Raw genomic sequence first — 24108 nt, 5'->3', positions numbered from 1 at the left:
CCAGGCCTGTGTCATGGGACGGCGTGGTGTCTAGATGTGTGCTGTACGTGCACATGGGAACTCCAAACCAAGACATCAACATAACATAACACAAGTCCTGAACCCTAGAAATTCCTGTGGCTCCCGTAGAAGCCATTGAAAAGTTGCTTCATAGAGGCACGTAAGCCATAGTAGACGTTTCCTGGGGGGTGGGCGGGGGGAGGGGGAGAGGAGGGAATGTTGTGATGAAGATAAGCTCAAAACCAAAGTTTGTAAACCTCATGAAGAAACAACCGTGGGGTGAGCGAGTGTACATGGACCTTAAGTAAATGCAGCAAATGGACTTAGCACCTCAGTACCCGGAGACAATGACACAATTCGAATGAGATTATAATACATGGATGTTTAATCGGATTAGAAAGGTAAGCGAAGAAATAAAAGCTACAAAGACCGTGAAGATGGTTTGGAAATGTAAAAGCAAATCCGATAAAGAACTGCATCATGCTTTTACAAGTGAGAAACATGGTCGCTGAAAATGAACAACTCCATAGACGGGTTCCATGGCAGACGTGTGTGGCTCAGCCGTCTAGGAGCAGAGTGCAGCGCTATTTTGAAAGTTGAGCATTCACACCGTCTACCTCTCGGCAAATCCATTTCTTGGAACAAAACCCAGTAAAGCCAAGAGACATGAATAATGGTATGTACAGTAGTGCTGCTCACAATTGCACAGACTTGGAAACAGCCCAAAACGCTGCTGACAGAACTGTGGATAAATAAACTGAGAGTCACACAATGACACAACGGAACATTATAGAGCAGTCAAAACAAATGAATCACAGCCACATGCAGCAAGATACATGACTTTAACATAACTGGGAATGAAACAGTAAGTCCTGGTAGACTATCGCAGCGTAGACTATTTTTATAAAGTTACAAAAACTTTTAAGTTAAAATAAAAAACTGAAAAGTGTGCTTTTAGAAACAGAGTTCTTAAAATAGAATATATTAAAATTTAAAGGACTGATAATCACAAAATTCAGGGTAGTGGTTACTTTGGAGGAGAGGATGTATTGGGACAAAATGGGAGGGAGCACGTAGGTAGATATAATGTTGTTAACATGCTAGTCCCTTTATTTTTTATGTTATTAATGAATAGATTACCATATATCAGGTTGTGACTAATTGCAGAAAATTATCATTTTTCTGTCTGCAATCTTGTCTTTAAATAAATATAACAATTCTATTTTTATAGCTCCAATTTTTACTTCCCTATTTTGGAATAAGGTACACTTCTGTGTGATGCTGGAACAAAGGAATTTCATTTCTGGGGTGCCCTTTGTGCTATCCCAAGAATGGCTTCTTTCTCCCGGATTTTGTAAGTGGTGGTGGAAGAGGTTCCACAGAAGCCCTTAACTTTGTTGTTGTTGTTGTTAATCCTCACCTGAGGATATCTCTTCCATTGATTTTTAGAGAGACTGGAAGGGAGGGGGGAGGTAATTTTCCCTGTCCTGAACTCTACCTTTTATTAATATAGCCACTCCAACACTCTTATAATTAGGGTGTGCGTGGCATATATTTTTCCATCCCTTACTTTTAAACTCTTTTAAAAAAAAACCACTTTATTGAGATATGGTTGACATACAAAAAGCTTTACACACTTAATGTATACAACGTGATGAGTCTGGAGGTAAGAATATACCCATGAAACCATCGCCACCGTGATCTATGCATTAAACACATCCATCACGTCCAAAACTTTTCTCCTGCCCTCTGTATTATTATTACTAGAGGCCCAATGCACGAAATTCATGCAAGAGTAGGTTTTCCTTCCCCCGACTGCCGGCACCAGCTTCCCTCTGGCACCCGAGACCCGGGCTTCCCTTGCAGCCCTGGCTTTGTCTAGAACAGCCGTGGGCAAACTGCGACCTGCGGGCCAGATCCAGCCCGTTTGAAATGAATAAAACTATTGAAAAAAAAGACCGTACCCTTTTATGTAATGATGTTTACTTTGAATTTATATTAGTTCACACAAACACTCCATCCATGCTTTTGTTCCGGCCCTCCGGTCCAGTTTAAGAACCCATTGTGGCCCTCCAGTCAAAAAGTTTGCCCACCCCTGGTCTAGAAGGACAGAAGGACATCTGGAAGGACATCCGGTCTAATTAGCATATTATGCTTTTATTATTATTATTTTGTGAAAGAACACAACATAAGATTTACCTTCTTAGCTAATTTGAAGTATGCAATACAATGTTGTTCTGTATTCTGTGAGGTAAATCTCTAAGAGCTATTCATCTTGCAGGAATGCTGGCCTAGGCTCTTGGAAAACCATGGATTCGGAGAAGTTAACTTATCCTGCAATTTGACTCTCTCCTCGCACAGCCCCAGCAGGCAGGCCCACCCCTAGCTGTGGGTTTGGAAGCCTTTGGCTGCATGGCACTTTTTTATTTCCAACAAGGGTCTAGCCTGGGGTCACTTCCAGCCCTGAACACCTGGCCAATGGGGACCTGCTCGCTGGTGATGGAGAAGGGGAGGTGATGGTTTGTGGGAGGTGCCTGGGACCAAAGGCAGAGATGGCAGCTAGGCAGGGAGAGGGAGAAGGGAAACTGAGAGCCCTGAGCACCCTGGTCTCCTCTCATCCCCTCTGCCACCAAAAGGGAAGTTCCTCCCTTCTGACCAGCCTGCACCCAGTCTTTGGCGGCTGCTCCAGGCTATCAGATGGGGAAGGTGTGCCGTCTACTGGCTGGGGTGCTGGTCTCATACCCTCGAAGTAAAACAAATGCAGCTCTGGTGACAGGCAACTTCCCAGCCTTCTCCGCACAGCCGGTCACCAATGCTGCAACCAAATCCTGCCACTGCCCAAGGAAGGACTCCCCTGCCACATCCTGTCCCCTCCCAGAGGGACCTGTCCAAGCCTGTCACGGGTTCCCTCTCCTGATGCTACCCGCCAGCCGAGCAGGGAAAGGAGGGGGCAGGCCATGGGCTTCCCCGCCATGGGAAACTGCTTCACTGCTGGTCACAGCCAGGAGGACTGCCGTGGGAAGAGTGGCACTCAGCTCCCGGGGGCGGGGCAGGGCGGGGAAGTCAGCCCTCTCTCCCAGGGGCACTGGCTCTCACTCTCCATGCACCTGGGCACCTGGGTTCGCCTCTGACTCACCCATTTTGCCCGAGTGTGAAGATGGGTTTGAGAGAACCTGCGCTGCTCTGCTCTTTCCCAGCAGAGACAGGCCCCAGCTTCCAGACTGAAGATGGATTCAGATGTCTTGCTCCCTCAGCCCCAGGAAGGAGGTGGCCACAGCTGCCTGAGAGGAGGGCAGGCTCTGGCTCAGTGCCTTACACAGGGGCACAAGCTGGGAACAGAGCCCCCAATACAGCTGACCCTTGACCAATGCAGCTGCTAGGGGCACCCACCCCAGGCTGTCAAAAATCGGCATAGAACTTTTGACTCCCCCAAAGCTGAACTACCCTGGTATCGATGAGGGGTTGGTTATAGGACCCCTCAGATCAGCAGATGCTCAAGTTCCCTCTCTAAATGGCGTAGATCAGTGCATATACTAGTAGTTGGCCTCTGCATCAGCGGACTCCCAACCACAGGTGGAGAACAGTATAGGTTTATATTAAAATAAATCTGTTTTTTTTTGTTGTTGTTGTTGTTGTTAATCCTCACCAGAGGATATTTTTTCCATTGATCTTTTCGAGAGAGTAGAAGGAATGGGGGAAAAGAGAGAGAGGTGAGAAAGACACATGGATTGGTTGCCTCCCTCACACACTCTGACCCGGGAAACCCAGGTATGTGCCCTAGAGCAGGAATCAAACCCATGATCCTTCGGTGCACGGGCCAATGCTCTAACCACTTGGCAACACTGGCCAGGGCTAAAGGAAATCTGGGTAGAAGTGGATCCACACGGTTCAAGCACATGTTGCTCAAGGGTCCACTGTAGTTTCAGTTATTCCACGTATGGGTTCTCTCTCTCACTGCTCACCTTCAGCCTAAACGCTGGGGAAACTGTGGGCAAGCTGCTCCCTGGAGACTCTGGGGGAGGCCGTGGGGCTAAATGCAGAAACTGCAGGCAGGCAGGGTCACGGCCTCCAAGCAGGCGCTGCGATGCCAGGACTCGCCCAGCCAGAGAGCTCCCTCCTGCCTCCCTGTGTGGAGCAACCAGGCACCCTGTGCCCTCAAGGTGGCCTTGACCTCTGGAGACAGATGTTGGCTCTTCCAGGCAGGACAGAAGGGCATACACACTTCGCAAGGTTTTTTCTAGGAGGGGAAGCTCTTGTGCTGGGCCAGTCTCAATCTCGCCCCCTGGTGGTCAGAGGGGTTATTGGCAGGGTGGGTGGGTTCAAGAATTGAATCAAATTACTCCCCATATGGGAATTGAACTCCTGTTATTGTCATTTCCTAGGGTCTACTGCTCTGACCCCACCATGTGGGGCCTCCCAGTGACAAGATGTCATAGCACATTGGCTGACATATTTAATGTATACAACCTGATGAGTTCTTTCATAAAATAGAGGACCAGTGCATGAAATTCGCACACTGGTAGGTTCCCTAGCAGCTGCCAGGCGCTGGCTGGAGCCTCCCTCCCTTCCCCCAGCCAGTCCCGCCCCCTGGTCAAACTCCTGGATGAACTCCCCGGTTGAGGGGACAATTTGCATACTATGCTTTTATTATATAGGATAATAACTCCTCCCAATTGTAATCATATGGTTCCAGAGTCCATTTCTGTGGAGAAAGCCTTGACCCTGTTATAATGTTGGGCTCTAGCACATTATCTGTGCTCATAACCAGCTTTTTTGAAAGAGTGTAAAAGTCTTGGGTGTCCCAGCCCTATTGCATGAAACCCCTCTGCCTCAGGGGAGAGTCGGATCCTTGTAAACGGTGGGACCAGCGATGCGAGCCCTGCCCTGCCTCCGGAGCATCCCTCTAAAGGGCCTGGCCAGCCATCATGTGCCTGAGCCTGGTGCCCTGAAGGCGGGCCTGGAGCAGGACCCGCCAGGGGTGTGGACAGAGCAGGATGGAGTGGAGCGAGATTTAGAGAAAGGGACTTGGAGCTCAGTATTGAAGGAGGGTGGGGGATGTCAGTGACGGAGAACAGAAGCCAAGCACTCCACTTCTTCCTGCCACTGCCTCCCCACAAATCCTCACTCATTGAGCCGTAAACCCTCAGAGCCCAAAGACCCAGCTCACTGATCAGACTCCGTATATCGCGGCAATATCCGCTGACAACGAGGGATATGTCAGAAACCCTAGGGCAGTGATGGCGAACCTATGACACGTGTGTCAGAGGTGACACGCGAACTCACTTTTTTGGTTGATTTTTCTTTGTTAAATGGCATTTAAAGATATAAAATAAATATCAAAAATATAAGTCTTTGTTTTACTGTGGTTGCAAAGATCAAAAAATTTCTATATGTGACACGGCACCAGAGTTAAGTTAGGGTTTTTCAAAATGCTGACACGCCGAGATCAAAAGGTTCGCCATCACTGCACTAGGGTAAGACTTCCGATAGTCTCATTGGTAACAATATTGCATAGGTAGCACTTAAGAGGCACCTTAAAATATTAATTAATTAGTTAATTAATTCTTCACAAGTTATTCTTCCTAAGACAGCCCCTGACTAGAAGGTTTGTCTTTAGTCAAAAGAGCCCCCCCAACCCACCGGCCCAGCTGGCGTGGCTCAGTAGTTGAGCGTCAACCTATGAACCAGAAGGTCACGGTTTAATTCCCGGTCAGAGCCCAGTCAGGTTGCAGGCTCGATCTCCAGTAGGGGGCATGCAGGAGGCAGCCAAATCAATGATTCTCTCATCATCGATGTTTCTATCTCTCTCCCTCTCCCTTCCTCTCCCTCAAATCAATAGAAGAAAAATTTTTAAAGAGCCCCCCTCCCCTGTATTGAGCCCACATGTGCAGGGCCCACTGCGGGAGGTAGGGGCAGATTCCCGCAACGTGCAGTCATTCAACCCAGCTTGCCTCTTTGGGAGTCAGAACTGCAGGCCTGGGTTGAAGGTCGGGTTCTAGAGCTTCCTCCTTCTATACAGCGGCTGGAAAGATGGAAGGATAGAAAGGTGGACACCCCTATATTTCTCACCAGTTTTTTTGGCAGCTCTGGAAGAAACTGTTAAAAGCCACTCCTTGCTTTCTAAAGGATCGTCTTCGTTGCCTGCTGACGATTGCATGACCTCCACGCAAAGGCGGAGAGCAAAGAGCTGAGATTGTGGGAGCGATTAATGTCCCCATACAGGGAAATCTCCCCCGGGCTTTTGCATAGGCAGCAGTTCAATAAATAATTAATGCTTGTTAGTCTTCTGGCTATTTCTCCCATTGTTAAAAAATTAATTGGTCTTCATCATGGATTGCATTGTAACCGGGAGGGATTTGGCCCCCAGCCGCCACCTGCTGGAACACGCTCCTCCTGAAGCTCATTGGTGTGTGGCAGTGACACTTGGCAGCCGGGCCCAGCCCCCGGGTTCAGGGCATGAATGGGAGCGCAGGGAGCTGCGCAGGCACCTGGGGAGGGAGCGCCGCACACAAACACTGCCTCTTTCTTCCCGGGGCCGGCCGTGTGCAAGCGCGCTTCCCACATCTCCTCCCTCGCTGCTGACAGCCCCGTTTGCAAAAGAGGTTGAGCAAGATTCGCGATGGGGTGGGGGAGGAGCAGCATGTCACTCTGGGCCTCGGATTACAGACAACAAATGCCCTGGGATCTCTTTCTGGCCTTGGCCACTGAGCTGTGCCTCAGTTGGCCTGAGCAGGACTATTAGACCCGTGGGAGGTGAGATGAGGAGGGTCAGGGTGGGAGGGAAACACCCTAGGTGTCTCAGTTCCTCCAGCCTCAACTACTACATTTTTCTCTCTTTTTATATCATCAATCAATCATACCACCTCCTCCTCCAGGAAGTTTTTCTAGATTAAACCAGTGTGGCTACCCCCACCCAATGCCTGACTTGCCCTTCCCCCTCAGTGCCCTTAGGTGATTTTCCTAATGACAAAGTTCTGTCATGATGATTGCTGCCTCCTTCATTTTCTCATATTACTAGAGGCCTGATGCATGAAATTCACACAGGGTAGGGTCCTTAAGCCTGGTCTTCCAACCTCCCTGCCTCCTCCTTCCCCCGCTCCCCCCACCCTGCCACCACCACTGGTCACCTGCCATGGTCCGTGCTGCCCTCTGGTGGTCAGCACACGTCATAGTGAGGGATGGAACTCCCGCTCTCCTGGTGGAATTCCAGAGTGGACAATTTGCATATTAGCTTTTTATATATATAGACTAGAGGCCCAATGCACAAAATTTGTGCGAGGGGCTCGGCCCTCACAGCCCTGGCTGCCTCGGCCCTCACAGCCCCGGCTTTGTTCAGAAGGTTGTCTGGACGGTCGCTCTGCTGTTCGGTCTAATAGCATATTAGCTCTTTATTATATAGGATAATGTAAGCCCTGAGAGGGCAGAAGTCATGTTTGCTCTGTAACAAATACACCAAGCACTTGTTGGCTGGGAAGAATCTCAGAGGAGAGAGGAGGCAGTGAGCTGGAGTAGCCAAGAATGAGAGCAGACCTGAGCCAGCACTTGGAATACTGGTCCCCCCACCCCCCCAGAAAAGCCATGCAGCTACATGGGCCCAAGGGACAAGCAGGTGTCAGGGGCTCGCTCAGGTCTGTCCCAGCCCTGCTACCTCTTCTGCTGATGAGTAATATCACTTAGCCTCTCCCAGACCAGCCTCTCATCTGAAAAATGCCTCCCTCGTCCAGCCGGTGTGGGTTACATGGGCTGATGCATGTGGGCAATGTTTGCAGACAGCCGACACTAAGTAAGTATGCGGATCCATTGCTCACATCATGTGTGGTCTTCTCACTCTAGTACCTGCCCTAGAACTGGCTTCAGAGACACCTCCCGTGCCCACCTTGCCAGCAGCTTGAATTCCCAGATGCTAACTTACCCCCCTCCTTTCTGGTTTCTCAAGGCAGCTTGGTGACAGAACGCTGTAATGTCGGAGCCAGGACGAACCCAAGGTCTGCCAGCTCCTCGTTTCATGAGTCGGAAAACTGAGGTTGGAAGGACTCATGCAACTGACGAGGGCTTGGGCGGCTGCTCAGCAAAGCTACCTCAGACCATGTGTCCCGACTCCACCCTGCTTGAGAGGGGTTCCCTAATCAGAGCATCCGTGTGTGTGTGTGTGTGTGTGTGCGTGTGTGTGTGTGTGTACTTGTGCCAGGCTCTATGCTAACTAAGCACTGTGCATGGATCACTCATTTAATCCCCATGAAGCTCTGTCAGTCAGTACAATCTTTATCCTCACTGGGTAGACGCGATAACTGAGGCACTAAAGGTCCCCAACGGAAAGTGTCAAAGCCCGGTTCTTTGGTGGTCTCGCTCAGGGGAATGGTGACCACGCGAGAGGATTCTGCTTCTTTGGGGGGATCTTGTTTCTCCCAGGGTATCGGAGGTCTAGGTGCAGGGGAAATGATCGTATCCTAAGGGATGCCGGACCAATGGGCGTGTCATGGCTCACAGAGCACACGCCTCTCCTCATGCTCGGGACACAGAGGAGGGCCGTTCGGGGCGGCCAGCAGGAGAGCTTGAACGTAGGCATGAGGTTGGGACCGCGAAGGTGTATCCATGGAACAAACAGTCAAGTTGGCCAAACGACAGGCCACCACACATGACTTTCTCTGCGGCTCTGAGGAAGACTGTGATGAGGAATCAAGAAGCTGCGGGCTAACGTGTGTTTGTACCTCTGGGAGGTCCTGCCACCACAGCATGGCAGGACAGTCACGGAACCACCTTGGGCATATTACCGTGGGCAAGGGCTGGGGAACCTATGTTCTGCCAAGGGCCCTTTGGATGTTTAGAACATCATTCTCGGGCCATACAAAATGATCAACTTAAAAATTCGCCTGCCATAGATGGTCAAACATTTAATTAACTCACCCCTCATGCCTTGGCAGGGCCAGACCAAGGGATTTCAAGAAGACAATTGTCTGCACAGAGGATTAGCTGTTAAAATCTCAATGAGGGTTCACCCTTTCTTTCTAGACTAGAGCATTCTTTCTTAGTCATCAATAATTGGAGCGGGTAATGATTGTTGGATGAGTTTGTGTTCAGCAATTACTTGATGAAAGCTAAATTTAGCTTTAGACCTGAGGTGAGGCTTTGAAGTGTGACCCGATGAAGCCGGGCTCCACGAGCACAAACAGGTGCAGCCTTGACGTCCAAGCAGGGTCCGGTGCCCAGCCCTGGCCCATTAATCCCAATCCACTCGCGCAGAAGGCAACATTAGTGCAATTAGCAGACAGGATTAGGAGGGGTGATCATCCCAGAGAAGTGGAGTAATTTGTCTACAAGGAAAACAGCTCCCAGGGGCCCCGAAGGCCCAGCCGGTGGCCTGCGTGTGCCCTGCTGGCATCTCTGCCCATTCCCAGCACCCGCAGGAAGCCAGGTCTGACCTTGGGCAGATTGCGCAACCCCTCGCGATGAAATTCCTCATCTGTTACCTGAGACCGCAAGCCTTTCGTGATGGACAGGTGGTCTGGCGCAGAGGGAGCAGCCATGGGTTGGAAGCAGGCAACAGGGAATTTAAAACCAGCCTTGTCACCATCGGTGAGATATGACCTTGACAGAGGAAAGCTCTTCGTTTGAAGCTGTTTCTCTCTCTCTCTCTCTCTCTCTCTCTCTCTCTCCCTCTCCCCAAAAGAAGAATGGAGTTGGTGATGGGCTACATGTCACAGGATGGCCGTGGTACCTCCCTGGCCTGCAAACATTCTCTTGAACATGGTCTAAATCCATTCCTTGGCCTGTAAGAGTTCAAAGGCCTTCACATGGTTTCTGTGAATTTGCCTGCCACCAGGTAGGTACCACATTGGTGTGTCTTACCTCTGTTCTGCCCCACAACAACCCGGATGTCAGCCCAGCCCCCATTGCCAACTAGAAACTGATGTATATACAAGCACGTTGTGAATGCAGAGAAACAGAATATGGGCAAGGTGGCCATGGAGTCAGTTCATGCACCTCTCAGCCTTTCACACACACCCTCCCCCGTATTCCCTTACAGCAGTTCTCAACCTGTGGGTCTCAAACAATGAAAATACATGCTGCCTATCAGATATTTACATTACGATTCATAACAGTAGCAAAATCACAGTTATGAAGTAGCAACAGAAATAATTTTATGGTTGGGGGTCACCACAACATGAGGAACTGTATTAAAGGGTCGCGGCATTAGGAAGGTTGAGAACCCCTGCTTAGGACAAGGTACAAACATCCCCAGGCACATTCCACCCAAGCCCAGGTGCCCCTTAATATGAGCTTCTATCCCAAAGCACAGATCAAAGTATTTCCCCAACAAGCTAGCCTTCTCCTGCTAGCAGTGGTTGGCAAACTGCGGCTCGAAAGCCACATGCGGCTCTTTGGCCCCTTGAGTGTGGCTCTTCCACAAAATACCGACTTCTGTGCATGGGCCATGAAGTTTCAATCACACAGTACGTGTGCGCCCGCATGTGGTATTTTGTGGAAGAGCCACACTCAAGGGGCCAAAGAGCCACATGTGGCTCGCGAGCCGCAGTTTGCCGACCATTGCGCTAGGGGACAGAAAATTGACCTAATAAAGGAATACACTGTATTATATCTTAGGAGATGATTTAAGCTTTGAAAAAAATTGAGCAGGGTAGGTGGGACCTCAGTGCCTAGCACCTTCGAAACACAGGGCAAACACCAGCCTGTCAGTAGACAGGCGTATAACTCACATTTTACAGGTACCCCCTCCTGAGGCTCAGAGAAGGGTCTGACCCACCCCAGGCCACACAGCTAGCGAAGGCCAAGCCAGGACTCAGAGTCCTTCTCCTTCTGACTCCCACTCCGGCGCGCGCTCCCTGTGCAGAGGGGAGACCAGACCAACTGCTGAAGGAGAGGTTACGCTTAGAGGGGACTCGGCCGCAGCAGAGAAGCTGGTGTCCCCTCCAAAGGCTCCTACACCTCCCTCCTGCCCGCCCAGCGAGCTGCCTGAACTTGCTGAGCAGGACACTCCGGGCAGCTGACAGCAATGGAGGCCAGGGCTGGAGGGCCCGGAGGAGGCCTGTCCCGAAAGGAGGCTCCTGCGGAGAGTTCCCACGCTGGGGAGGCTGTCAGGGCGCCAGGGGGAGATGCACCGGCTGGTTTTATGGACTCCTCCTGCGGTTAGGAGACAATGAACAGGAGTGAAGAGGCATGGCCGCCTGCAGCTTGTGGCTGAGCCGCAGCCCACGCAGACACGGCCTTCTCCCAGCTGGGACGCTGCCCTGAGTGTCCCAGGGTTGTGCACAGGGCTCCCCTGGCCAGTCCTGCCCAGGGACTGTGTGCAAACAAGCAGGGAACAGGCGTCACGCACACACAGTTCAGAAGGGACCCATCTGGGTTGGAGTTCTGACAGGCTGTGAAGTGGGAGGGAGGGGCTCGTTTCCAGTTCAGGCCTCAGCCCTGTGGGCACTGACTTATTCTGAGACCCCACAGCCCTGCTTCTCCACAGCTGGGCCCGTCTGACTCTCACTGGGAGGCCTCTCCCCGCCCCTGGAATTAATCTGAATAGATGGGGGGCAAGCACTGAATTACCCTCGGTACCAGGTACCATTGAGACCAGCCAGTGACCTGCCTGCCACCTGGCCTTTGCTTGCACTGGGGTGGCTGGCTTTCTCTGTTTCTCTCCACGCCCTAACAACTCACTACCCTCTAGAAAATCCTGACTGCCCGACTGGTGTGGCTCAGCGGTTGAGCATTGACCTAGGCACCAAGAGGTCATTGGTTTGATTTCCAGTCAGGGCATATGTAGGGGTGTCCATCCCCTTGGAGGGACAAGGCTGTGATTCCCTGGGGGGTGGGGAGCTGTCTCCCTGGTGAAACAAACAGGCTTGATGTCCGATGTCCGACCTCCCCTTTGCTTCCTCTCCTCCATTAATACCTAGCGAACTACGGTAACAGTCACGTTTTGAAAACCTCCCACCAGTCCTGTGTGGCCCCCTCTCCTCAGAGCCTTTACAGAGGCCAGGGACTGGCTCTTGCATTGAATGACCAACTCTTCTCGGACTGTAGCCACAGCAGATGTTTGGGTGGTGACCTTGGCATTGTTCCTGCACAAACTTAGGGTTGTGTGTGCTCATGGCTGATGCTCCATTATCTCTTCAGGGCCCCTGACTGCCCCAAGCTTCCCACCAGCTCTCCGGTTAGCTCATCCTCCCCACCCCCCAGAAGGCTCATCGCTTACTTCCAGCCTAGATGAGGTCTTGGTGCCCTAAGTTACCAAGACGCCGCTGAGCACTCCGTGTGCTTTGTTGCTATTGCCTCCTTATCGTCTGTCTCCCTCACTAAATGATAAACCCTTTGAGGGCGGGGACCTGGTCCACCTTGTTCATGGTTGGGTTCTACTGCCTAGAATGGTGTTGGACACATATACGCACTCAGTAAATAGTTGTTAAATGAATCCCCGACTTCCATTTAATAATGCATTCATCGTCCTCGCCAGTTTGGCTCAGTGGATAGAGTGTCAGCCTGTGGACTGAAGGGTCCCACGTTGCGGGCTCGATCTCCAGTAACGGGTGTGCAGGAGGCAGCCGATCAATGATTCTCTCTCATCATAGGTGTTTCTCTCTCTCCCTCTCCCTTCCACTCTGAAATCAATAAAAATATATTCCAAAGAAAGAAGGAAAACTTAAAAAGAAATAATTCATTCATCCAAAATGTTGACATGCTCAGCACAGAACAAGGCCGTGGAGATTCAGAGGTCGATCCATGGGCATCACTAACGCTGCAGCATGTCTTCCACCTCCTCCCATAATACCCTGAGCCACGGGGCCAGGGCTCCCGCCACTCCAATGGGGGAGCAAGTAGGTGAGCAGTGGGAAGCAAGATGAAAACTGTGGATTCCAGCTATAAATTATACAAATGCTTGGCATTAAAAAGGTATTTGAACACATCACATATTAAGTCATTCGTGCGCTCTGCAATTACTTTATCTGTCATCAGCATATTCAAGCCATTTGAAGTGGTGACAGATGGGAAGGAGCCCATGCCAATTTTTCCTGCAGGTGTGCATCTGGGCTCGAGGGAGGACCTGTACGTGCAGGAAGGGAGGGGAGGGGAAGGTGACCGGGGTTATGAAACGGGAGCTGATGCGAGAGGCTTGGCAAAAACATAAAAATTACCGATTTGCATCCTGGCGAGCTGCAGCCATCGCGATCCCTGGGAACTCAGAGGGACCATGCACTGGGCAGCTCGAGGGAGGCGAAAGGACATGTTGCCCACTTTACAGAAGGGGAAGGTCAAGGCCCAGCAGAACTAAGGGGGTTAGTAAGGCAGAGCTAGTGACCCAGGAGCTCCGGCTCCACTCACCTTGTTGGAGCCTAACCCACTCGGCTAATCGATTCTCTGGGTGCAGCAACCTGGAGAAAGGCAGGTACATGGCAAAGGAGGGGAGAAGGGGGTATAGATGGCGTGTGGACTAGGGCTCCTCAGAGGCCCCCAGATGAGGGATTGAGGGAGCATCAGGTGTGGGATGGAGGGATGGGAGGAGCACCATATACCAAATGCCTGACCCAGGCCAAGGAATTTTCTAGAAGAGGTTCTGGTACAGGGTGTGAGATCCGGTCTGGAAGAGGTGAAAGCGCACCTCTAAACCTGGAGTGAAGGCAGAACTTCTCAGGTCTGAGAAGGTACTCCCGCCAGGTGGCTGTCACCTGTGCCCATGTCCACTTGCCCCTTCCCCCCCCCCCCAAATTCCCAAAACCCAGGGTTCTGCTTCAGACACAGCTGCTCTGAGAAGGCCTCGAGGCCAGGAGGGCGCGGCTTACTCTGCCTCCTCTTGTCACTCCAAATGGGTCCCCCCTCCGCTGCCCCACAGCCCACCTTCTTCCGGATCGCACTCTCCTAACTCTCTTAATTGACTTGGATATCAGAGCTCCCCCCCTCCCCTTTCCTTCTAATCCCATCCTCATAAATCTGGGCCAATCAAAACGCCCCCTTAGGCAGATGAGCCCCTACCTGCGCCCCACCCCAGCCACACAGACACACACACACCCTCCCCGGGGTGATGAGGCCAAATGTAGAAGCGAATTCCCTCTGCAGGACCCCTTCCCTGCAGGGATAGCCTGTTGGGCATGAGGTGATGCTGGTTTCTCTTCCCTCTGCCCAGGCAGGGAGGGTCAGGTTGATGTGCGCATGACTTCCAGCCCGTGGAAAGGAGCTCTGAGTGCCTTTTCTGAGCGGGGAGAAAGGAGATGCTTCAGAACTGGGGAAGCCTGGGCAGGGCCTTGCCTGGCAGACAGGTGAGGTACCTTCCCCATGCCAGGCTGCTCTCGCTCTGTGATGGGCAGTGGGCCACCTTGCTGAAAGCCAATTGCCAGGCAGCCAAAGTGCCAGAAACCGTTGAGTTCCAGCAAACTGGCTTTCGGGGAACTGACCGAGAGCCACACAGTGGGGGCCAGGCAGGACGATGACTGCTCAGGGGAAGGGCAGGCTGGGTTCTGAAGGGATGGCAGTGCGGGCAAAGGGAGCACGGCGCACTCCAGTTCCCTTGCTTCCGTTTCGTGTCATAACAATATCCGGTTTGTTTTAAAATGTTCATAACAGAGAAAGGGGGAAAAATTATGTTTCTCAAAATAGGGCATGGGTTTTTCAAAATGGGGAAGCTTTGTTCTTGGATAATGTGCATCTTTTTTAATATATATTTTTATTGATTTCAGAGAGAAAAGGAGAGAGAAATATCAATGATGAGAGAGAATCATTGATCGGCTGCTTCCTGCACTGATCTGGGGATCGAGCCCAAAACCTGGGCATGTGTCCTTACCGGGAATCAAACCCTGACCTCCTGATTCATAGGTCTATGCTCAACCACTGAGCCATGCCAGTGGTGCAATAATGTACATCTTTATTGGAATAAAGGATGGATTGAGATTCCTGCTTTATTCATTCTTGCGTTTATTCATTCCTACAAGAAATAGGGACTCACTCCCCACTGAGACAAAGGACTTGCCGGACCTGGGATTATAAAGATGAATGAGGGCCAGTCCCCAGCTTTGAGGGGGAACTAATCTGGTGGGGGAGCTGGCATGAGAGCAGAGAATTACCACGCAGGGGGTTCTGGGATGTGGGTGCTCTGGGAAAAGAATGGAGAGACCCTGGGCCTGGCAGGAGGCATGAGGGCTTCCTGGAGGCAACAACCTTTGAGCAAGGGTATGAGGAGCCAAGCAAAGGACAAGTTTTGGAGCGGAGAGTCCTGGGAGCAAACAAAGCATGTGGGGGCTGAAGCGGCATCATTATTTCAATAATGCCCCCCAAGCGCCCAGGACTCAATCACGTGGACCAGCAGCAGGGATGGGGAGGGCGGGGCCAGATCAGGGCCAGGCCTGTGTACCAAGCTGAAGACTTACAGGTAAAGTCCCCTGTGAAGGACAGACGGGAGAGGAGGCCAGCTCTGCGTGTAGGGAGGGGCAGAGAGCCAAGAGATTACTGCATAGTCAGAGCAGGAGAGGCCCGTGTCCTGGAATCTACTCCATGTTGGAGATCAACGCTGCCTTACACGTCTTCATCACCCACCACAAGTGTGAATCCAACAACCTTAAACTTCATAAGATTCCAAGTGGAAGTTGAGACTAAAACTGGGAAAAAATGCAGAAACTGCCCGGCCTGTGTGGCTCCAGGCCTGAGTGCCGACCTATGAACCAGGAGGTCACGGTTCGATTCCCTGTCAGGGACAAGCCCGGGTTGCAGGCTCAATCCCCAGTGTGGGGCGTGCAGGAGGCAGCCATCGATGGTTCTCTCTCATCACTGATGTTTCTATCTCTCTCTCTACCTCTCCCTTCCTCTCTGAAATCAATAATCCTTTTATTTTAATGCAGAAACTCCAGGGGCAAACATATGCAGCTACTGCAAGATGGAGACACTCGGATGGATAAAGAACAATTTCAGGAAAGAACTTGAGGGTGCGAAGAAGTCAGGCAGAACTATGGCTCCCCTTCCCGGAGGAACTGAGAGCCGGATTCCGACAGGGTGCCCAGGAGCCTCAGTGTCTGCATTCAAGGAGGCTCTGCCGCTGAGGCATCTACCATGTGCCTGGAAGCCTCGCCCCTGTGGCCCCGGCCCAGGGGTCCTACTCACTGGCTGTCTCTGCTCACTCTCCACGCAGGTCATGCACAGAACCACCTTCCCAACCCAGTGGCTCCGGCAAGATCTCTGCCCCCTGAGGCCAGGCCCCCGGCCGGCACTGCCCTCGCCACGCCCGATGTCAAGAGAGGATGATGCATGCTCCTGAATGGACTGGGCTGAAGTGGGGCCCAGCCCTTGCCGGTCAAGTGCCAACAGGGCGGCTCTGAACCTGCCAGGCGGAGTTAGTCATCACCCTTACAAAATAGAATACCCCACTGGTTCATGGAAGGAAGAGGGAGCCCCGCAGGGTCCACTAGGAACTGGGGGAACATTATTAGCCAGCACAGCAGGAGTGTTAGGGAGTGCCCCTAACTCCCGCTTCCCTGGTAATAACTAAACCCCCAAATCTAAACCCCTAGTAACTAAAGGTCAGGAAGAAAAAGAGCGGGGACACATGAGATGATGCCCATGCTCAGCCCTTTTGCCCGGTCATGTCAGCCATCCAAGAGTTTTCTAAACATCTCTGTCCCTCAGCAGGCTTCTCCCTACATAGTCGGTAGGAGAAGCAAAAGTTAGGGCCATGAACCCCATAGAAAGCAAGCCATTGCTTCAGGATGCCTCCCCCACCTTTCCAAATAGCACTTCCTGGCTCAGGGGTGGAGGGGGACCCCAGCTCTCTGGCATGGATCCACATCCATGTGAGAGAGACACATCAATTGGTTGCCTCCCACACACACCCCAACCAGGTCTGGGGATTGAACACACAACCCAGGTACCCGCCCTTGACCAGAATTGAACCCACAGGTTGAAGTGCAGGCCAATGCTCTAACCATCTAACACCAGCCAGGGCTAGCCGTAAGTTTTGGGGAGAAAAAAAAATCCCCGTTAGTTCTTCAGCTAAAACCCAGTGCGACTGCCTTTTAAATGTCTCAGTTCCTTCCACTCCTCTCCACAGCTCGCCGCCCACATCAGCTCCCAGGTGCCCTGTGCCCAGCCTGCGGCCTTGTTCTCGTTCCCTCCATGTGCCACTCCAGCTGGAAGGATCTCCCCTGGATCCCTCCCCTAAAACCTTCCCACAGCTGCCTGCCGTGGTCCTTACCCTGACCTGACTCCTCCCAACCACTCCAGCCTCATCTCTTTCCCACTGCTCCATCTGTCACTCAACAAAAGAGCCATGCTCAGCTCCTTTCCATTCCCCCCCCCCCCGTATGCTATTTCCTCCACAGCAACATTCCCATCACTCACCTCCCTCCCTCCTTCTCCCTCTCCTTCCCCACTGCTTTCAACCCACCTCTTCACTTACGCACTCCTGTTCATCCTTCTACTCTGCTGCCTTCAGGAGACCTTCTCTGGCCTCCAGACCAGGTTACATCCCCCTGTTACCTATTATCATCTGTCTACACTTAGCCCGTCTTGCCCAGCTGGCATGGCTCAGTGGTTGAGCATTGACCCATGAACCAATAGGTCACCGTTCAATTCCCGATCAGGACACATACCTGGGTTGCCTGTGGAGGGCGTGCAGGAGGCAGCTGGTCAATGATTCTCATGACTGATGTTTCTATCTCTCTTTATCTCTCTTTCTTCCTCTCTGAAATCAATAAAAAATATATTTTAATATAAATAATAGATAAACTTAGCCCGTCTGACCCTCATTAACACTTTCCAGTGACAGGTTTCCCATGACTGAGTCAATCCTGGTCGGTCTCATTTGCTCACCACTGCTTTCCCAACGCCCAGCACATTCCTGGGTCAATAGATGTGTGCTAGGTGGAAACTAAACCCATTTTCAAAGCAGCTATGACTCTCTGTCTCTCTGTTGCCTCCCCAGAACCCCTGCCCAATGTCAGCCTTTAGTTCTGAGTTCATTTCATATCTGGGATCCTCCTTTTAGTCAGTCGCACTAGACCAATTTACCTGTTCTACTTCCCTGAGAAATATCCGCTGTCGTCACTTTTTCTTACTCCCCCCACTAACTCAGTCTCCTACTCCTTCCCTAGACAGTAAATTCCCTCTCACCAAGAAACTCAAAAGCCCCCAGAGCATTGCAAGATGTTGAGGAATTAGCTACTTAGCTTTTCGAGGCTGTACGGAGGGCTGGCGCGCCCCCTAGAGGTGACAATGAGTACTTCTGTAAAAACCATCTGGATCCCTGTCAGCAATTTCCAAAATCACGCCCAGAATCCCTAGGTGTAAACCTGGAAGCACTGTTAGGAGTCCTCTAGCCCAGCTGCCTACAGATAAAGCTTGACCCCTGAGCTCCCAGAGTTATTCAAGAGGGAATAGGATTGCAAAGCCTCATTTCTAGCAGACCTCCGTCACCCACATAATAACACACAGGCGACACTCTCTCTGGTCAAATTTAGTAATCGTATGAAATGGGAGATATTTGCTTATAGACATTTTATGGTACCTACAAAACAAATGCTATTTTAAGATATTCTTTTTAAAAAAATATTTTTTATTGATTTCAGAGAGGAAGGAAGAGGAGACAGATAGAAACATCAATGATGAGAGAGAATCATTGATTGGCTGCCTCCTGCACGCCCCCCACTGGGGATTGAGCCCACAACCCAGGCCGGGCATGTGTCCTGGCCAGGAATCGAACGGAGATCTCTTGGTTCATAGGTCGACACTCAACCACTGAGCTACTGTGGCTGGGCCTTGAGATGGTTTTAGATGCCGCGTTGCAACTACCCTTTAAGAAACTAGTACTCGTCAATTTTTCAGCTAACAAATATCTGTCATTATCTATTAAATACTTCTTCTCTTTACAAGTATATATCTCTGTGAAGTCAGATTTTCTCCATATATTTCAACTGAAAAACACAACACATTTTTGTTGGTGGTGGGGTTTTTTTGTTTTGTTTTTCAGCAACAAACGTGAGAAATCAACTGTCTTCTCTTCAGCCAAACTTAGAAAAGTTACAAACATTTAAAACACTGCCACTCTGCCCTGGCCGGTGTGGCTCAATTGGTTGGAGCGTCGTCCGGTACACCAAAAGGTCATGGGTTCGATTCCTGGTCAGGGCACAGACCCAGGTTTCAGGTTTGGTCCCTGGTCAGGATGCATATGGGAGGCAGCTGATGTAAATCGATGTTTCTCTCTCTTAAATCCATTTAAAATAATAATAACAATAATAATAATAATAATAATAATAATAAAACGCTGCCACTCTCCTCATTAAAGTTTCTTTGCTTTCGAAAATATAGTTATTTTTTAATAAAAATGTTATGTATGTTGACATGTAATGGGTTTGTTGATTTTATTTTTAACTAACACTTTTTTAAATATCTCGGTTTTAATTTCTATTGTATATGACGAAAGGTAAACCATGGCTATAATGTAAATCAAGCTATAGCACTTCCCTCCTTAAAACCTTTCCATGGATTCCCACTGCAATTAGAATAAAATCCAACCTTTTTCCGAAAGCCAGGCCCACAGCGCCCTCCTCCCTACTCGGTGCTCCCCACCCAGCCCTGGCACAGCCCCTGGCTCTGTTTCAGAACACGTCCAAGTTGCCCTCACTTGGGTCCTTTGCACTTACTTTCCCCCCAGTCCCTGCATGGCAGCCTGGTCATCGTACCAACGGGCACCCTGCTGCCTTAAGACCCTCCACCACCACCTTCCCCACCCCTACCCCCAGCAGCATGTACATGGGACACACCCACCACCTGAAGTCATCCCACGTGTCTGTGTTTTCATGGCCCATCTTCTTGCACCTGCATAAAAGCCTCATGAGGGCTGTGGCCTCACCTGCCTCTGTCACCCTCTCTCCCCAGTATGTAGGACAATCTCAAGCAGGTCACAGACCCTCCGTCCGTGCTTTCGAGTCATTGCATGTGTCCTGTGCCAACAGAGACTGTGGACAGGGAGGAAGGGGGAAGCCTTGGGTGAGAGGGCTCTAGGCAGACACATCAGGCAAGAGTCAAAAGCTAGTTGACAATGGGGGTGGAGGCGCCTCATAAATACTCTGTAAACACCTTAAAAGGGGGACTTGAGAGAACCCTTCCTGTGACACATGGGCACAGCATCTCCATTTGTCACGTACGAGCACACACACCCTCAATTCCTCATCTGCGCACATTCACTCCAGCTTGTTGACTAAGCTACATAAACATACGTTCAGACACACAGGCGTGCACCCACATTCGCCCCATTTCTCTCTTTAAAAGTCCTCCCTCTTCCTTTCCTGAAATGCTGTCATTCCCGTTCTCTCGGTTCCTACCCGATTTCTGAGACACACAACATGTTTTAACTCCTTGGCTGCTGCAGGCGTGGAGTCCATGAGAGAGGAGCTCTGAGAGTCTCAGGCAGCCTTTTCTCTCGTCTTCGCTCAGCGTTCGGTGAATGCTGGATGTACCCAAAGACGTCCTCCCTCTGAGAACAGTCACCATAAAGCATTGACGTGTCAACTCAGCCTGTCACTGAATCTCGTTTCTTTATTATATTTTTTATTTATTTCAGGGAGAGGGAGAGAGAGAGACAGAAACATCAGTGATGAGAGAGAATCATCCATCAATCCATCTGCTTCCTACTGAATGCCCCCTATTGGAGATTGAGCCCCCAACCCAGGCATGTGCCCTGACCAGGAATTGAACTGTGACCTCCTGGTTCATGGGTCAATGTTCAACCATTGAGCCATATCAACCAGGCTGTCAAGGAAAATCTTGCCAAATTAACAAAAGATACAAAATTAAAGTAGAAATCATTAGAAACACATGACTGACCCCACGGTTAGAAAGATTTCAACAAAGAAATTCTCCCCAACTTTCTTCTAGTGTTTATATGGTGTGTTTTAAAAAAAATAAAAATAAAAATAAAAATAAAAAAACACAAACATTGAAGTCTTTGGTCCGTTTGAAGCTTTTATTTTTTTCTTCAACTTTTTCTCACCCGGGGAAGGGGGTCCCTTGTGTCCTCTCTCCATCCAGCCACCCTCAGAGCCCCCCTTTCATCCTAACCTGAACTTGGCCCTGCACTCGCTTAGACATGACAACAGCTGCCAGCCATGTAGACTTCAGGGAAAGCCTGCGCCCCTCAGGCACCTCCCAGAGCGATCAGAATCCCCCCATGAACTGGAGCTGTCTGCGGGGAAACAGGTTTGGGGAACTGGAGGAGGCAACTGGAAGGAACTCAACAGCGGGAGGGACCCCCGACGTCGGTTGCCTCAGCCACTTAAAATTCTTGGGAGCCCTGGACGGAGTCGCTTGGAAAGAGAGAAAAACGGACTTAAAAAGCCATCCCGGGGCTTGAACATGTGTTCTTTGCTGGTAGAATTCAGGACGAGGATTTGGAGGACCCGGTGGGAGTATCTTTCACTGCGCTCCCCTAATCCTCTCCAAATCGCCTAGGCCCTACAGCTGTTGGTGAGCCCGATAAACTATGTGTTCAATTATTCTTGGCCTGGATGGGGCGGCTCGCCTCAAAGGCTTCGGGATGTAGAATTCGGGCGACTTCAATCAGCCGGGCCCTCCCAGGGCTGCCTCCAGGAGACAGGGTCTGTTTGAAGGGCCAGTGCTTCCCAGTCAGACTCTCTCTCCCTTCCTCTTCCTTTTCATCTCCGCCCAGACGGGGCAGAGGCGGCTGACACCTCCCCACGGACCCGGTGGTGGCGGGGAGCGGAGTTAGCTGTGGGACCCGTGCCAAAGCAGAGAACCCAGGCGATAAAATAATTACAAATGAAAGGGAGATTAGCGGGCACTGTCGGGACAAATGCTTCCAAAATGGTTCCTGAGGTCTCGGGCCGGCACATTCTCAAAGGAGACGGCTGCAGCAGCTGCTGTCGCCATGGCAATGGGGGCAACAGATGCCCGGCTGGGCGCGCTGGCTGCAAATGGCAGACCCAGCCAAACGCCAGCCACGGGCACGGAGATGACAGACCGGGTCACCTTGGCATCAAGGAAATGCGCTGGTAATTAACACAACTTTGTGTTCTCCTGTGTCTGCTCTCCCTCCGCCTCCCCTGGCTACAGCCGAGTCCCGCTAATAAATGGTTGGCAGCTGTTGAGAGACGGGCCGGGGCTGGAGTTGCTCTGAGAAAGGCTCTCTTTGGGGATCCCCCAAGGGCTGCTGGTAGCTCTCTCTCCCACTAAGTGCTCGTCTGCACCCCCTTGGGCAGGTTCCACCTTTGGCGACTTCACTTCCTTGGCCTCCTTTGGCAAATGCCCATTTGCTAGTTTCTGTATGTTTTTCACCATGTGTGGGCCGTGATCCACCCCCACCAGAATCACCTGGTTTGCTTGTTACAGGGGCAGGTCCGAGGGCGTCATTCCAGGCCTCCTGACTCAGAAGCACCGGACATGAGCCCCCATCACGTGCAACTTCGACGAGTTTCTCATGTGCTTCCCACGTGGCCTTGAGTTTGGGGTCCACCCCAGGGCTCTGCCACGGGGCCCAGCTCTGCCCACTCCCGCCAGCCGGACCTTAACTACCCAAGTCGCCAACATCAACCCAACTTCGCTTGAGCCTCCCCAAAGGCTAGAGAGAGAGCCGGGAGGAGCTGAAAAGGCCGGGCCTGTGCGTCCGTGGCTCTGAGGTGAGCAATAGTTGGGTGTCTCCAAGGTGACAATGCTTTCTCCCGTCCGGACACACAGTGGCGGGCGTTTTTCTTTCCATGTCGTGCCTAATGCTTTGCAAACTTCTGGAGGGGAACGAGGGCAGCTCAGAGGAGGGACTTTCCCGACCTGGAAGTCAGTCATCTGTAGCCACGGTGTGGGGAGACCCAGGGGAGAGGCTGACCCCGGAGCTGGACCATTCGCTCTTGGCCTTCAGTGCAGCGGGTGAGCCCTGGACCCTCTGCGTTTCCCCATAGTTAGGAAGATGGCTTGATGCAGCCTCCCCACTCCATCGCCTGCGTCCTGGGCTGGTACGGGCTCACACAGGCACCACAGGCTGCACTCAATGCCTAGGAAGTGATTTCCGTTTCCTTCTTGTCCTTCTTACACACACACACACACACACACACGGAAATAGGGCAAAGGTGCAAAGGTCCAGGTAAGACACCATTTTCTTAGGTTCCTCTCCATCCAAAATTTCCTTCCGTCCTCTGACACTCAGTTGGCCCAGTCCCTACCAGATTCACATCCCTTCACTTTCAACATTGAATTTTTTCTCTTCCCTCTAGCCCCTACTCGAGAGAGAAGAACTTCCTAGAAGCCACACACCTAGAGAGGAAATAAAAGGCCTGTGGGACTCCGTGAAATTGCAGAATAACTTGGGAGGGAAGGTGCTGCGGAGCCTGTCGCCTGCTTTTGTCTGCCCAGGGCGGCCGGAGCAGCTGGCTTTGGACGGGCACCCTGGGCTTGAGCATTCGCCTCTGGCCGAGATCTCACGGCCTCCCTGGCCTCGCGTGTCTACCTCGCTCCGATCAAACCTCCAGGGTGCTCACTTGGCAAGAGCAGGGCAAAGGAGGTGCGCTTCGTTTGCCCTTGATAAGAAACACTGGCCCAAGAAATTCGTATTTGTTAAGTGACAGCATGTCAGGAGAATCCAGCTTTGTGTTTCAATGACAGGCTTCTGCTGACGGACATGCCAGGGTGGAGCCGGAACACCTAACAATCATTATGTGTGACTCGTTCAGAATACCCTCTCATGCCTCACGTTTTCTTTTTAATATATTTTTATTTATTTCAGAGAGGAAGGGAGAGGGAGAGGGAGTTAGAAACATCAATGATGAAAGAGAATCATTGATTGGCTACCTCCTGCACATCCCCCACCAGGAATCGAGCCTGCAACCCGGGCATGTGCCCAGACCAGGAATCGAACCCTGACCTCCTGGTTCATAGGTCGACCCTCAACCACTGAGCCACACCGGCTGGGCCATGCCTCACGTTTTGAAAACATGCTGTCCTTTCTCCTTTCAGAGTGATAAGTAGCCAGGAGAGAATACACAACTGCCCAAGACATCTGTGATACTGTATTGGACTGGAGGGTGCGGGATCAAAGATATAAGTTGGAAGACGAGAGGAAAAGAAAAGAGGGGATGGACTTTTGCCCACTGGCTGGGCGGGGGGGGGGGGGGGCGGGGT

At 51.3% G+C, this 24108-nt stretch overlaps 1 long non-coding RNA gene across 1 annotated transcript; it reads right to left on the bottom strand.

Moving 5' to 3' along the window:
• Nucleotides 1-388: 388 nt before the first annotated feature.
• On the bottom strand, nt 389-8014 carry LOC118678630. The gene is made up of 3 exons (XR_004974945.1): nt 7913-8014; nt 7128-7195; nt 389-742 (listed from the first exon to the last, which is right to left on the bottom strand). It is a non-coding gene; the product is annotated as an uncharacterized LOC118678630 (long non-coding RNA).
• Nucleotides 8015-24108: the final 16094 nt, after the last annotated feature.

Source organism: Myotis myotis, unplaced genomic scaffold (assembly GCF_014108235.1).
Source record: "Myotis myotis isolate mMyoMyo1 unplaced genomic scaffold, mMyoMyo1.p scaffold_m19_p_20, whole genome shotgun sequence".
Taxonomy (NCBI): domain Eukaryota; kingdom Metazoa; phylum Chordata; class Mammalia; order Chiroptera; family Vespertilionidae; genus Myotis; species Myotis myotis.
Note: the sequence above shows the minus strand (reverse complement) of the source record. Positions and strands in the feature narration are given on the sequence as shown.